This window comes from Mirounga angustirostris, unplaced genomic scaffold (assembly GCF_029215605.1).
Source record: "Mirounga angustirostris isolate CCGP_5_RB_7025 unplaced genomic scaffold, mMirAng1.0.hap1 SCAF_3, whole genome shotgun sequence".
Taxonomy (NCBI): Eukaryota; Metazoa; Chordata; class Mammalia; order Carnivora; family Phocidae; genus Mirounga; species Mirounga angustirostris.
In genome coordinates this window covers 168,667,342-168,684,098 of record NW_026991711.1, presented here as the reverse complement: position 1 = coordinate 168,684,098, position 16,757 = coordinate 168,667,342, and the positions used below count along the sequence as shown (strand labels likewise).

The window sequence follows — 16,757 nt, the reverse complement described above, 5'->3', positions numbered from 1 at the left end:
TGTTCATTTATTTATTCATTCATTAGTTTCTGTCTCTTGTTATTAGAATATAAACTCCATGAGGGTGGGAATTTGTATGGCATGTCCCAATACCCCACACATTCAGAAAAATTCCTGCTGCATATTAGAGATCCAATAACCATCTGTTAAATAAATAAATGAATGATTTATGGGCCATAATATTAGAAATACCTATGGCTCACCAGCCTGATATTTAAGCGGAAGAAAGACAGACAGTGAATCCTTCCCAAGGAAGAATATCATTCACTAAAAGGTATTATTTTAATTTCTTAGAGGGCATGTTTATTTTCAGATTATTAAATTCAATAAACCACAAGAAGAAGAGCATAGAACATCTTATTTTTAAAAATTTGCCTTCATAAAGTGTAGATTCCTAGTGTGCAGTTAAGATGACTTTTTCTGTATTTATGGCTCAAAATAAAAATACTTTAGAGGAAGACAATATGCACAACCCAGTCTTTTACAAATGTGCATGTAAAATATTTTAAGGAATTCTCTTACATCTACTCAGTGATAAAACAGTCGCTCCAATTCTGACGAGTGGTTGAACATGTTCATCTAGAGAAATAGGACATACTATCTAACATTCTCTAGCAGAAGGGTAACATTAGAATTCCTTCACTCCCTAGGTAGTGATATCATTTCAGTTTTCAGTGACTAGGAATATGTTTCTCTTTAAATATTTAAGCATGGTTTCTGCTTAATTTCTTTCCTCCAAGATGCTTTTCATGCCTTTCAAATATTTGTCAACTTAAGACTTTACAATGCCTAAGCAGCGTGGGTACAGGTGAAGCTCTACGGAACACAGTAACCATAGCAACACCTAATTCTCATTTAATTTGCTGTCTCCTTGGAAGAAGTGAAAAATAAGAGGGATGGAGCACCAGAGACAGAGAAATAGGAAGACATACAAGAGTAAGAAAGTAAGAGGCCCGCAGCCTTTCTAGCTCACTTCCTCTCAGCTAAAAATACTAAGGCTGGGGGAAACACAAAAGGAAAGCTATTTTTGAGAAAATTTCATGTTGCGAGAGGTCAGAAAAAAGTTTCAGTCTGACTATTTTTGTTGGATTCCCCTTGTACACGGAGCCAAGTTTAAACACAGTCTCCAGCAATCTGGAGGCACCAGCATGTATAGTTCAAGCTCGGAGAAAAGCTCCCTGGCTTTCCAAGTACCTTGAGTCTGAGCACACATCCCCAGAGAAGGTGAACTTCGGTTTTAAGAGCTCCAAACCGCAGGCGTGGCCCTGGGCAGGAACCCTGTCAGTGTTTTCCTGGATCAGTTCAGTCTCACCATTTTCAGAAGTGGGGCTGGCATGGAGCTGGTGGGAACGGCCTTAGAATTCCAGGTCCCTCCCCCTTTTGGGTCCATGGGAAAGTCACCGTGGAGTCACAAGGTTGGGCAGGTATGACTGTCACGTCCCCTAAGCCCTCAGCTCAGAAAACAGTAATATGATCAGAATTGGAAATGGAGAGTCAGAGTGGAACAGCACTTGATGGCACCCTCCATGAGCACAGAGCTGGAAGCCGGAACGCCAGAGTCTTCTTGAGTAAGCCGCTTAACAGCCCCCCTCCCCGTGGCCTGGTTTATTGATATGTACCTCAGACGTTCACACCACATGCTCCACAGTCCCTCTTTCCCTTCAAACATCATCTAACTCGTATATAATTAGCAAGTCTCAAGAAAGAATGTCCAAATAGCCCTTCCACAAGGGGGCAGAGGCACACAAGGAAAGAATACAATTAATGACATTTCATGTTTCCAGCTGTGTAAGCACATAATCCTCTGAGCCACTAATTAATAGGGTTACAAAGAGCTACTCTGTTTATATAGACTATAAATATATTAGAAGCACAAGAAAAAGATTTTATTAAAACTCAAAAATCAGTTCACTCATTTGCAATACCAACTTTTTAATGGAAAACTTTGGATTCTTATCACATACCCTGCTGTAGTCTTTAAGAAGGGGCTGATATAAGGCAGTGAGACTGTCCAGGGTTGTGCAGTTTTCATAAATTCTAATTTTGATAGTGACCACCCTCAGGTCCTATTCAAAACAAAAGGAATGAAAATCATGGAACTGGTGTCTGAACCTGAAATAAATAAGAATTTTTAAAACACACACACACACACACACACCACAAAACCTCAATTTCACCAAAGGCCACTCAGTAGTCTATAATAATTTCCATCATGTAATCTATGAATGAGGCAAGATTTAGTTTGAGAAACAATGGCCAAAGCCCATTTAAATAAACCCTAGACCACACTCACTTTGTTTTAGAAGAGATTTGGCTTTCAGCAGGATGCTTAGTGCTTTCTTAATCCCTTCTTGGCAGTAAAATTTCTAAAGTTCTATCAACTCTGGCTTCTGCTGTTTCAGTGAAGATAAACTGCATTTTGCATGCCACCCTCACCTCTTAAAAGATAAACTTAAGTGCCCAATATTTCAATTTAGGATGTTTTGATCAAAACAGAGGTGTTTTTATTTTGAGCACAATATTTAGTTTTATCATTTGATTTCAATAATGGACAATGGAATCTGGACTTATCTCTAAACAGAAAAGTATACAAATAGGTTGAAATTCATCCAATCTGATTTTATTAATGAACACCCATAACACTGTTTTTCTTTTTTTTAAAAAAATATTTTATTTATTTATTTGAGAGACAGAGCACATGTGGGGGGGTGGGCAGAAGAAGGAGAAGCAGACGCCACACTGAGCAGGGAGCCTGGATGCAGGGCCCCATCCCAGGACCCTGAGATCATGACCAGAGCTGAAGGCAGATGCTTAACTGACTGAGCCACCCAGAGGCCCCCATAACATTGTTTTTCTTATAAAATTGTATTTAATATCAAATGTTCTCATGCGGGACATCATAGTATAGTTTTTAATTTTCTTTAAGTCAACTGATTGCAAAATAATTTGTTTCAACTATGAAAAGTGGTATACTTATAAAAGGCTGTCTTAGAAGACCATACACATACACACAAATACCCCCACACTAACTCTTTGTGAAACACAAGGCAAATAAATGTTATGTGATCATGAGTTGCTACATGTACTATGACTCCATATTACTGTCCACTGAAGAAGGAAATTGTATGCTCCAGATTGCAAACTTTTTTCAAACAATAAATAAGTATGTGCAGTAAATTAATGAATGAGATCTTGTCTTAGCTATACTTAATAACATTAATATAAAAAGAACGCATAACTGAATCCTACAACTTTTTTGCTTGTTTTTAAAACGGGCCAAAAGAATATGGCATCTCATACAAACACCAACAAAAAGTAAGCAGCATATTGTTTCAAATACTGTTCTGCCAAAAACATGCATACACTTACGGAAAGACTCAATTACAATTTTGAGAGGCATGATGCTTAAATAAAATAAAACTTCAAAGCTGAGCATTACTTAATTGCTTTAATGTCAGTGAAAGTGATGCTGCATCGTTCTTTTGAGACAATAAAATTGAGAACATTTTTTCATATCAATTCATTATAGAATTTCACTGTTACCCATTAACAATACAACACAGTACTGTTACAACTGTTACAACAATAAAATGTAGCCAACTATAGAGCCATAAACACTTAAATAAAGTAATGTAAAAGGTTGATATTAGCATGATTAGTTGACTTCAAATTAATAGAATTTGTGTATTTACTTATGAGTTTGCTTTAAATGTAATAGACCTAGACAGTAAAATAATGAAATGTGCTCATGGATATTCAAGCACTGTGTTTTATGATCACTTTGAAATGGATTCAAGATGGCTAATGATGTTCAGAGCAATGTAATTAGACATATTTTATATAAAACTGAATTAATTTAGTTCAATATTTTCTGATTGGTCATTGACTGAGTTGGTGCTCAAAATATTAGGTGTATATCTGTGCAGTTAGTTACCTAGCATAAAATGAAGACAACAGATTGACACATAGTAACTTTACTAGTCGATTTAATTTATGAAAATAGCTGAACCATTTTACTTGGTGTTAGGTGAGAAAAATGACAAAAAAAGCAGTTGGTTAACCAAATTTTTCATTTTGGAAACAAGATGTACCATTTTTACCTGCAGATTTTTAAAAAATTAATTTAAAGAAGGTTGGTGAGGACACAGTTAGGATGAGCATGTGTATTTAAGATAAGGGAACCTGGGTAAACTTGGTTCAAATCATGAGAAGAAACAAGGTAGTAACTTTTCTTCCTGATTCAGAAAGGCCTTCTAGAGGAAGGAAAACATGATCAAAGACTGATATCCAAGGAAAAGATTATTCAAGGCTAGAGGATATAAAAGGCAAGATCAAAGAAAGAGCCAAGATAGGGATGGAGTGCTGAGGAGGGAGAGAAGGCAGCATAAAACTACTGCATGTCAAATGAGAAATATAGGTGTAATGGGAAATAAATTTCAATAAAAATAGCAGGCTATATATACAGTATTTGCATTTTCTAAAGATCAATGATTTTCGCTAACACAAATTGAAAAGAAGGAGCAAAGAAAGGAAAGAAGAAAAGAAAGGAATGGGGGGAGAAGGAAGGAAAAAGGAAAAGAAAGAAGGGGAAAGTCAAGCTGTGTGACCTTATAAGTAAAATTATTTTCTCTAAAAGACTTATTAACATAACAAAAAGCAAAAAAAAAAAAAAAAGAAAAAGAAATTTGCCACCTCTTGTGTGCTTTAATGGAAAACAACTCTCCCCAAAGCCCACAGTATATAAGTTAATATAAGTTAATATATAAGTTAATATGTTAACCAACTGAAAGAGGAAATCCTGAGCTCTTTATTTTGTCTAAATTCTCACAGAATTTCATTAAAATGTATAAGTATAAAGTATCACAGTTAAAATACTATCACTCAAAGGAAAGCTTATTTCTCTTGAACAGGAAAGATTAAGTTCAAAGATTAGATTCCAAGTGTTTTCCATAAAAAGTCAATTAATTGTGTTCACATTGTTCTAAAATTTTTGATTCACTACAGAATTGCTTCTAAGAAGCATCCTTTATAAATTTTTACAGGGAAACACCTACAGCCTTAGTTCAAAGTAGTGACAGGGAGGGATATGAACAAAATATTATGAGGCGGTAGAAAAACAAAACAGATTTCTTATTTCTCCACCCACTTTGACACAGGCTCTTCTCCATCCTGAATCGACAACTATTAACAACTGAGTACTCGCTTTTGATCTTCGTCTCCTCTACTGCAATCCACCCACGCAAACTTTCCCACAGACCCTGCCCCTTGATTTTGGTTCTCTGTCTACCACTTCTGACTTCATAGATCTTTAACCGCTTTTGAGGCCTGGAATCAATTCCTGAGACTGATAATTCCTTGAGAATATCCAAAGTTGTTTCTCAGAAAACTATGAATTTGAATTTTCATGTGCTGTACAGCATTTAAAGACATGACTTTCTACAGCTGATTGATGGGAGTATTTGAGGGGCTATTAGTATTTGCATTATGTTGCATATACACATACACGCACACACAAAGAATTATGTTTTATCATTCCCTAATTAAAAATATGTAAATATATATGGAATAAAGAAGCTAGGTATACATTGGGGTATTTATATAACTGATGTATAACAGCTTGTCTTTAAGATGCTGGGACATCGCCTCTGTCCAAATGCAGTCCCTTGCTCTCTGTGTCATATCTCTAATACAACTGCTACTCAATTGAATGTCATCTCTTATGAAAGAAATAAATCCTTCGAACTTTATTTGTAAATTTCTTAAACTCAGGGACCATGTCTTCTATTTTTTTGGTATCTCATTACATAGCCTCCAGTATGATATTTCTAATTGGTGACATATAGGTGAAAAATAAATAAGTAGGAATCAATGTTTTCCTAAAAGCTAATTCGTACTGAGAGTAATACTATTAAGGAATACTACTAATAGTAATAGAGAAGTCTAATATTCAAATGTGAGATAAATGGTGTAAAGGGAGGAGAAAATTGGTGAAATGCTCAAAATACTGCCCATGTAAGAGATGTAGAAGGAGTAGATCAAGACAATGACAATAATAAAGGCATAGAGAGAATTAAAGTAGCAAAGAGCTGATATATCTAAAAGAATCAGATAGGATTCAAAGAGCTTAATAACATCTTTAACTCATGTATCAGAGACAAAAGAGCTTATGACTGTTTCAGAATGTTATCTTCAGGTTCATGCATCTAGTAATGACTTACGTAATGACTACTGTTAGCATTAAGGAGTATAGTATTGACCTGGGTGTAGTGTTGTCATCTACTATAACTGTTATTTCAGATTCTTTATCTTAATCTGTCATAAGGAAATTAAGAATTGAAAAGACTTCATTAATCAGAATAATCAACTTGAATACTAAAATCCCCATGCTGGTTTCATATGGTCTGTCTCCCAAGGATATTGATGAATAATTTAGGGATGCACACATTATTATGTATACATCTAAACAAACATAATAACTATTTAATTTTCAAGCCCAACAGCATGACGGTAGTTCTCAAAAGCACAGCAGTCCAGCCTATCATCCAGCTGCCAGTAAAATTCAACACAAAATATGTGTGTCATAAGAAAACATGCAAAAATACAGTTACAAATATTTTTCTTCCTTCTCCCTTCTGATGTTTAGAAAATTTACAAATTGAGTTAAGCCAAAAGTGTTAAAGGAATGAAATAGTTCCTTCAGGCTTAGATTCTGTGCCAAGTTTCATTGCTGGCTGCATATTTTTGTCCAAGTTCAAGATCCCTGAAAAGAAATACTTAAAAGAGAAAATATCCCTTTAACCTCAGCAAAGCAAAATTAGTAGAGGCTGCTATGGGAAGAGAAGGACTTCTGGGGCGCCTGGGTGGCTCAGTTGGTTGGGAGACTGCCTTCAGCTCAGGTCATGATCCTGGAGTCCCGGGATCGAATCCCGCGTCGGGCTCCCTGCTCGGCAGGGAGTCTGCTTCTCCCTCTGACCCTCCTCCCTCTCATGCGCTCTGTCTCTCATTCTCTTTCAAATAAATAAATAAAATCTTTAAAAAAAAAAAAAAAAGAAGGACTTCTGCCTAGAGATGGGTGTGCTCTCGGTGTTTGGTTTCCACCGATCTGCTGCTCTCTCAATGAATCTGAAGTAGCTACTATGATGAGGTAATGGTTGTGCCAGTTTCACTGGGTCATGCTCTCTCAGCACATTCTTTCTCTTTCTCCTCCCTGAGAAGGTGCTGTAAACAAGTCATCCTGAGAGAGAGTTGCTGCGGAGAATGAACAAATCCTACATTCAAAATTCCTGCGACAATATCTCTGCTTTTGGTAGTCTAGACACAACTAGAAGCTTAAAGCAGCACAGACAGCCAGAAAGAAACAAATTATGTGACAAGAAGGGGGGGGGGGGCGGATAAGAGAGGAGAGACACAAAGAAAATGAAAACTAATATAATCAGAAAATGTTTAAAGGAAGCTCAATTTTTAAATTGTTTAGATCTCCAGATGTATTTTAGACAATTTTCTACTTACATGTGAAATTTTTTAAAACTTTTGGAAATTAAATAGTACTACAGCAAACTGTGAAATACTACAAATTAAAATTAAGTAAATCATGAGCAGATAAGGAGCCTGTACCAATGATCTTAAAGGCACAACAGCTCTGATAACACACAAATCATGAATACAGATGTAAACCTATGATAATCAAATACAATTGCCAGAAAATCAATGTTAAAATACACACAGAAATATAATATTCTTTATTGAAAGAAAAAATGCCATTTACCTTTCCTTGGAGGGAGGATGCTTTCTGTGCATAAAGGGGAGAAGGTTGATTGAAACACCCAGGATTTACAAATTCACGAAGATTTCTACCAAAATACACCTATTGCCCAGTTAAATGGGTGTTTTGTGTCACATTCAGGTGAAAGGCTATAATCTTCCTCTTGGGCATTCTAAAGGGCTTTTATTTATTTAATCTATTTTCACTGCCAAAAAAATATAATCACCCAGAGTGAAATGACAGGGTGACCGAGCTACGCTTTATACTGGGCTGGTACCTGAAGCTCAAGCATGGGACATTTTGCATAATGTAGCTCACATAAAAGGCTTTGTTCTCCATCGCCTCACTGCGGCTGCAAACCTCAATTTCAGTTTGCAGTCATTTCCTCTCCTGGATCAACCATTTTAAAATAAATTATACCTTTAACATTTGAGTTAGTTCCCTGCCAACATCCATTAATCCTTCGGCCTCACATTCAAAATTATATATCACCCAACAATATTTTTTGTTTTGCACTATAGATTTCATTCACACCATAATCCCCAAACCCTCAAGGATAAATTTAAAAAGATGTGTCTTTTAAGTAGCTACTCCCTTTTGCAATATTATGTATATAGTGTCTTATATACGCACATGTGTGTGTGTGATGTGCCCAAGTGCACACATGTGCATGAGTATGTACGTGTATGCATATAAACAAAACCCCTTCACATTGTGTCAGTTTTAAATGTCTATATCCTGGAAGCATTATGCTAAGGGCTTACAGCAGATGGCACACAGCGATTGTTATAAACGGGCTTGTTGCTAATGAAAGCTTTTTATTTTCCAACAAAAATCCTGAAGCCTTGACGCCAGGCAATATAACATCAATTTCAGTTTTCAAAGATGCTTTTTTTCTGACCCCATCTGCTTTACTACCCCGTCCCCTCCCCTACACACACCCAAACACAACACCTCCCCACTCCTGGCTCCTTTCATACACTCCTCCTTGAAATTTCCATCCTTAAACAAAAGACTAGGTTGGGGAAGGACGAAACTCGGCAATGCGGGCCCCCAAAAGCCTTTAAAAAGAAAAAGAATAGATGGACTGTAGGTAGAGGTTTCCCACCCTCCATCACTTGAAACAGAAAGACTTGTGTGAAGCTTCAAGCTCATCCAGACATTTTTTCGTGTCCCGCCCTCCAACACGACCAGACATTGATTTTTCATTTTCCTAAAATTCTATTCATCAATCTTCCCCTTCCAGCTGTTTCTGGAAGAATTACAAGGAAAATGACTTCCCATTGACAAGGCTTCCCTAACTCCTTCCGTGTGCAGTTCCCTGCAGCTAGATGGACAAAAAACCCAAATTCTCCACCTCGAATTCTTCCCCCCCCCCCCCCCTTATCTTTGTATAACCCACTCCTCGCCTTTCTACAGCTCAGGTAATATTAGCTCTCAGTATGGATATCCTAAGTTCCCGGGGTTTCAAAGTGGTACCTAACAAGGTCACACACGCTTCTACAAATCTAGAGCCCAGGTAGCAGCAGCACCCATTCCCCTGCTCCGTGGTGACACCTGGGGAGGTCGGGCCTGAAGCTGCCGCCAGGTGGGAGACGGGATGACCGGCCAACCTGTGCCGGCTTCCAAGGCAGCAGGGACGACGAGAGAGCCCCCTCCCCATTCCCACCCGTTTCCTGGCTGAGACTCCCTCCAAGCAGAGAGCCGAGCAGAGAAAGGAACGGCGTCCTATACAGAACCAGAGGTGGGGACGGCTCTCTTACCTGTACTGGATGCAACCCACGGTGGCCGCTGCCTGCGCTCACGGACCTGAGGACTGTGCCCTCCGGAGAAGAAGGGGAGACGGGGCAGGGGAAGGAGGAGAAGGAGGAGGAGAAGAGAAAGAAGCTGAAGGAAAGAAAAGGAAGCGAGGAGGAGGAGGAGGAGGATGCTGCCGCTGCCCCGCGGCCGCTGAGAGCCCGCGCAGCCCGAGCGCCTGGCCCAGTCTGAGCGCCGCCCTGGCCCGGGCTCCCCAAGCCTCCTCCCCGCGCCGGCCCCGCCTCCCCGCGCCGGCCCCGCCTCCCCGCGCCGGCCCCGCCTCCCCGCGCCGGCCCCGCCTCCCCGCGCCGGCCCCGCCTCCCCATGCGGCCTCCAGCCGGCCGCTCGGCTGTGCCCCCGATGCGGTGTCCCGGAACGGGGAGCGCGGCCGCCCCGCCTCCTGCCGCAGCCAGCCCGCCGCCCGGCGGGGGCCGCGAGAGTGACAGCCGCGGGAGCCTGCCAAGCCCCGGCCACACGGGGCTCCAGAGAATTCCCCCTCCGTCGCCACCGCTGCCACCGCCGCCGCCAGAGTGAGACCAGCGCCCTCGGGACAGAGGCACCCAGCGGACCTTCTTCTCTGACTCCTGGGGGAATTGGGGGGTGTCCCCCATAAATGCCCTCCTTTCCTTCCTCTGTCCTCTGTGAGCCGAGGGTTCCCGTTACCCCTCCGTGGAGAAGGCTCACTGGCCTTGCTTCCACAAACCTGACAACAGTTGCATTCAGAAAAGACAGGAAAATGGGGGGTGGGGGGCATGAGGACAGAGAACAACTCTTGTCAGTACTAAGGGAGCAATGGCTGAGGGTTTAGAGAATTCTAGACCCAGCTCTGTCACTAATCAGATTCATTCATTCATTTATTCATTCAACAAATGTTTATTAAAAATCTACTCTGTCAGGCACAGTTCTAGGCACCGTGAAAACTTCAGTGAATAAAACAGACTCCCTTGGGGCGCCTGGGTGGCTCAGTTGGTTAAGCGACTGCCTTCGGCTCAGGTCATGATCCTGGAGTCCCTGGATCGAGTCCCGCATCGGGCTCCCTGCTCGGTGGGGAGTCTGCTTCTCTCTCTGGCCTTCCTCCTTCTCATGCTCTCTGTCTCTCATTCTCTCTCTCAAATAAATAAATAAAATCTTAAAAAAAAAAAAACAGACTCCCTTGCCTCCCTCCCCGTACCAGAATTACTGCCTTCATGGACTTTATTTACATGCTAGATAGCTAGATGTATGACCCAGAGTCCCTTCACTTAATCTAAATTTCAGTGTATGAGTGAGGATTAAAAATATTAGCCCTACCCCTCTGCCATATTTAATATGAGGATTAGATCTGTGAAGAATATAAAGAATGATATAAAAATAATGAATTAGAAAGCACAGAAAATGTTGACCTTCAAATGCCACCATTAAAAATATCACCTTAGATACTTCTGAAAGTGATATGACCACAGAGAAAACAGATGACTCTTTACCATGGAATCTTCAGAGTCAGAGAACAGCACTTTATTGTCAGTTAGAGGTAAGATGCAGCTCGGAATTTCTTCAAGCATCTCTATCAAGTTGTAACAAGGTGTTTTTAAGGTCAGCCAAGATAGTGAGGTGTGGCTTGTACAGTTTCAGCAGTGCTGATGAAATAGCATTTATAATTTGGTTTTGTCACTTCAATTATCCATAGAATCACAGAACCCTAGAACATTAGAGTTGATTTCCTAGTCATTTGGTCCAATTCCCTCAATTTCCAGATGGAAAAAAAGAAACCTAATGATGAGAGGCTGTGAAGATTAAAAACCGTAACAGAGTAAAATCTGAAACCTCTGTAAAAGCCAGTAAAATCTGGCCTCTGAAGTCACACCCCATGCTCTATGTATTGCTTCCCTCCACCCAGCTTCACCCCATGTCTCTGTGACGCTTCCAGCGAGGTTGGAAGTATCAGGGCACACCCAAGTAGCAGGGAAGTTGGAGGAGTTAGGTCTCTTCCTCAGAACAGGGCCTGCCTGAGAGGAAGGAGATCTTAGGAGACTTATGAAATGACATGAGGGATGGAAAGAAGATTAAGAATCCTGCTAGAGTGTTAGCAGCTGACATTCATGATGCTCACTGAAAATATCTCCAGACCTACATAGTCCAATTATTGAGTGTTTCTCAGTTCCTATTAATTCTGTGCTATTTGATACAAGAACCACAATCCAAAAGGAATGTGCTCCTTCTGCCTTCCTTCACTTCAGGCAGAATTCCCCTGAGTCTGCATCAACTCTGAGCTTAAAGTAGACAGATACAACTTCAGGCCTTGAACACAATCCTGCCCATCCTCATTGTTTGCAAACAAAACATTGTTCTAGCTTTGCAACTAGTCTTGAAATCAAGAATTACAAGTCCTTCAATGTTATTATTCTCCTCCAGAATTCTTTTGAATCGTCTAGTTTTTTTGCATTTCTATATAAACTTTCATGCCCATTTGTGAATTTCTATAAAAATAATGCTGTTTTTAGTTGAAATTGTGTTCAATTTATAGGTCAATTTTTGCAGAATTGCCACCTTAACGATATTGAGTCTTACAATCCATGAACATGGTATAGGCCTCTATTTGTTTAGATTTTCTTGATTTTTTTTTAAATTATTATTGATAGTCTTTATTTCTCAGAATGGTTTTACATTTACAGAAAAATTGAACAGAAAGTATAGAGAGTTCCTAATGTACTTTGTTTCCCTCTGGCCAGACTTTCTCCTATTGGTAACATCCTGCATGGATATGGTACCTTTGTTATAATCGATGAATCAATGTTGAGACATTATTATTAATAAAGGCCATAGTTTACATTAAGGTTTGCTCTTGGCATTGTAGTTTTGCAGGTTTTGCCAAATGTATTCTGTCATGTATCATGTTTACAGTATGATACAGAATAGTTCACTGCCCTAAAAATCCCCTGTGCTTCTACTTATGCCTCCCTCCTCATTCTCCTCCTTACCCAGATGTCATAGCCCTTTCAGACTGGCTTCTTTCATTTAGCAGTGAGCATTTCAGGTTTTTTTTATGGCTTTTCATGGCTCAATAGCTCATTTCTTTTTATCACTGAATAATATTTCATTTTATGAATGTACCAGTTTATCTATTCACCTATTGAAGGCATCTCGATTGCTTCTATTCTTTGACAATTATGAATAAAGCTGCTATAAACATTCAAGTTCAGATTTTTGTGCTGATATGTTTTCAACTCTTTTAAGTAAATACCTGGGAGCACAATTGCTGAATTGTATAGTAGACTGCTTAGCTTTGTAAGAGACTAACAAACTATCTTCTAAAGTGGTTGTACTTTTCCATCATTAATGAATAAAAATTCTTGTTGCTCCACATCCTCGACAGCATTTGGTGTTGCCAGTATTTTAGATTTTAGACTTCCTAATAGGTGTTCTACCTCATTGCTACTTTCATTTGCAATTCCCTCTATCAGTGAGCTCTGCCTCCTGGTTAGAGTAATCAAACTGTAAACTCTGAGGTTTTTTTTCTGAGGGAAAACACCAACTGAAACTAGTAAATCTACCACCCCAATGAAGAGCGGTAACTGTCAAACAATATAAATTGCCTAGGGTGGGGGGGCATAAGGAAAGAGGAGAAACTATCTAAGAACTACACCAAGTGGGGGCACCTGGGTGGCTCAGTCGTTAAGCGTCTGCCTTCGGCTCAAGTCATGATCCCAGGGTCCAGGAATCGAGCCCCACGTCGGGCTCTCTGCTCAGCGAGGGGCTTGCTTCTCCCTTTCCCACTCCCCCTGCTTGTGTTCCCTCTCTCGCTGTCTCTCTCTCTGTCAAATAAATAAAATCTTAAAAAAAAAAAGAACTATACCAAGTGGATATTGTATGCCCTGCCCATAGTGCTCCTAATAGCCTGGTAGGACCAGTAAAAAAGCCACATGGATCATGGTGGATGATCACTGACTACCAAGAATTGAATAAGGTAGTGACCTCCCCCCTCCCACCCACCCCCTGCCTCCGGGGCAGCCATGTGGCTGTTCCCTGTATTGCCATCATCTTAGATACCTTGGCCAAGGTCATGCTTGTACTGGATGTGTACCATGTACTGTGTATCATGCTGTACTGGATTTAGCAAATGATTTTTTTCAGTAAAACCTTTGCTGCTAAGTCAGAAGGTGAATTTTGTCTTTATGAGAGAGAGAGGCAACAATGGACCTTTCAAGTGTTTCCGCAAGGCTTCCTGCACAGCTCTACCATATCTCATGAGATGCAAGCCAAAGATCTGTCCCTGTTCTCCTTCCCTACATCACTAAAATGGGTCCATTACATTGATGATACAATGTTTTCATATAAAGACTTGCCTCTCCTGCAGGACACCCTGTAGACATTTCTGGAACATTTGTGATGGAGAGGATTGGCAGTGAACCCACAGAATTTTAAGACCAGGCACTGCCATAAAGTTTTGGGGAGTCCTTTCGTTAGGTAAAGACACATGTTGTCCAAGACACCGTGATTGATAAGGTACAAGCCTATCTAACCCCTCAGGACATGAGAGAGGTAAAAGAGTTTGTGAGGATTTGGGGATTTTGAAGGACTTGTCTTATTTTGAAGGGCCTGTCACAGGGCTGCCATCTCTTATACCACCTGACAAAGAAAGGACACATATGAGAATGAGTATCAGTGTAGCAAGCTGCCTTTGAGAAAGCAAAAATACTGGTGAAGCAGATTGAAGCTCTGGGCTTCCATCTGAGTTAGATGTATCTGTGACTCTGGAAGGTATAGATGGGCACTGTGGCAGAGACAGGAGGAGAGAATACCCCTAGGATTTTGGTCCCCGCTGTGGAAGGAAGCAGAAACCTGATATACGTCCACAGAGTAACAACTCCCAGCAGTGGACAGAGCACTCCTCCAGGTAGACCCTCTCATGAAAGAACAGCATGCCATGGTAGGAACTTCCCTTCTTATCAAGGGGTGGAGTAGTAATGTGTTCCATCAACCCACTTCTGCTGTGGCTCAAACTCCCACTTTAACCAAGGCCTATCTGCAGCAGAGGAGCACCCTATCCACCAGCCCACTGTCTCTAGGAATACAGTACTATTGGGCCCTGTAGAATACGCAGAATTTCTAAATGCCTCTGCCCCACTCCTGTGGTGGCCTCTTTGGCCTATAGAGAGGGAGTGGAGGAAATTCTCCCTGATGCATGGTAAAGAGATGGGTCTAGTCAGGGCAACCCATCCACATAGACTGCAGCCCAATACTGACACCATCTGGGTGGAAACAGGAACAAACCAGGGCAGCTACTGGGCTGAACTCAGAGTGGTTTGGCTGGTGTTCCTTCATGAGCCTTGGCCATTAACCCTTTGCACTGACAGTTGGGCTGTTCTAAAGGGATTAACGCTATGGCTTGACCAATGGGAATCCAAGGGGTGGATGATCATGAATAAGCCCTTCTGGGGTCAGGATATGTGGAAAGACATTTGGATTCCCATGCAAGAGTCTGAGGCAGTCCTCACTGTCTTCCATGTCCCAGCTCATAAGGTACTGACGTCCCTTGGCCATCAGGAAGCTGATGCCCTTTGTTCTTCAGTAGATGCAGCAGATTGGGTGCTAAAAAGAGCAACCACCATAGCACCCAGGAGGAGTGCTGCATTGCCAAGGATGCAGGATTGAAATACACTTACTTGGTTAATACAGTAACAGCACGTTCTGTGCGTTCTAGACAACACCAAGGCAACTGCCAAAGGAATCTGGAACCATCCACTGGAGTTTCCAACCAGTAAGGGATCGGCAAATTAATTATACTGTCCCCCTTCCTCTGAGAGAGGATTCGAAGTATGCCTTGGTTTGTGTGGAAACACTTGGTCTGGCCTAGCCCAAGCTTTCCCCTGTTGCTGCGCAAACCAGGCTGCCACCATTAGGGGATTAGAGGAGCTAAGTACTACGTATAGATACCCTCATTGAATAGAGAGTGATTAGGGGTCACATTTTAAAGGTTATGATGTGCAAGAGTGGGCAAAAGGACAAAACATTGAATGGAGTTTCCATCTTCCCTATAACAGGCAGACAGCAGGGTTGGTCAAAAAGAAGAATGGAATGTTAAAACAGCAGACCCAATTACTAACAGGTAAAACCACCTTGGCTGGGCAGTACTTTCTCAGGCTTTAATACATTTGAATGATCAACCAGTAGGCCCTGTTGCTCTGTATGCCAGACTGGGGACACCTGCCAAAATGCCCAATACTGTAAAAGGTACAGAAGTTTTGGGAAACAGTCGTTATTCTGATTCTCCTTGGGGTAATGCTGCTGAGAATACCAAGGCCCCATCAGACCTGGGAAAAGCATTATCAACTGGAATCTGCAATGGGATATCGCACCTGGATAGGGAGTTACTTTGCACCACTGGGTGAGTGGAAACTACTCAGTCTCCACCAGGATCCCATTGTCCTGCTGCAAGTCGGACCTGCTGAAACACACCAGACCTGGAATGGGAAATGCACCACTGAAAGAGGAAAGAAGGTGGGGTCCTGGTCCGGCATATGCCATCCCCGAAAAAACCTCCTCACGCTGGATAGGGCTGCTTCCCTGGCCAACAGTATGGTATACACAACCAGGTCAGATTCCTAAAGCTGCAGCACATTAACATCTAAGGATCAGGCCACAAGTGTAATTCTTGTAGAAAGGGAAGACCCTCCCATACAAGTTCCTACTAAATATCCATCTTTTCAACCTTAGACTTCTGCTATTCCTGTGGTGTCCAGTCATGGGATGGGCACCTGATGGAAATACCTTTCTACAATGGGCCAGCTCATATGCCTGGCTGAGAAATCAACCCACTATTGGGTATGTGGGCACTGCCCCTCTGTAGCTTGTCATGATTGTCATGGTGGGCATAACCACTCCAGGGAAGGGATCAGAAGGCCCTAAAGCAGTAAATTAAGGAAGAACAAGCTAGGACTAGTATTTTTAATCCACCTGATCAATGCTGACCCAGAAACCTGGCCTGTGGCACATACTATCAATAACCCTGGGCAAGGGGATTCCTTTTCTATCAAACTACAGAGGCAATCCATCTAACTGCTGACTGGAAGGGTCCTAAAAATATCACCACCAAGGCCATGAGTCACAATGCTCACATTTGGGATGGGTTCCTGTGGCTGGACTCAGGTTATGTAGATCTGAACACAAAGGCACCCTTATTCCAAGTTGGGGACAGAAAAATGCCAAACAGAACCAACCC

General features: G+C 41.4%; 1 protein-coding gene across 6 annotated transcripts in view; it reads right to left on the bottom strand.

Moving 5' to 3' along the window:
• MAP2 (microtubule associated protein 2) overlaps window positions 1–9,733 on the bottom strand; it is a 280,194-nt gene extending 270,461 nt beyond the window's left edge. For 5 of the 6 annotated variants that reach the window (XM_064586996.1, XM_064586997.1, XM_064586998.1 and 2 more), the window contains exon 1: window positions 9,526–9,733. The gene's annotated coding sequence lies outside the window, so the exon portion shown is untranslated. Of the gene's footprint in view, window positions 1–1,964; window positions 2,492–9,525 lie in introns of those variants that run through there. The other variant, XM_064586995.1, reaches the window with a different exon arrangement.
• Window positions 9,734–16,757: the final 7,024 nt, after the last annotated feature.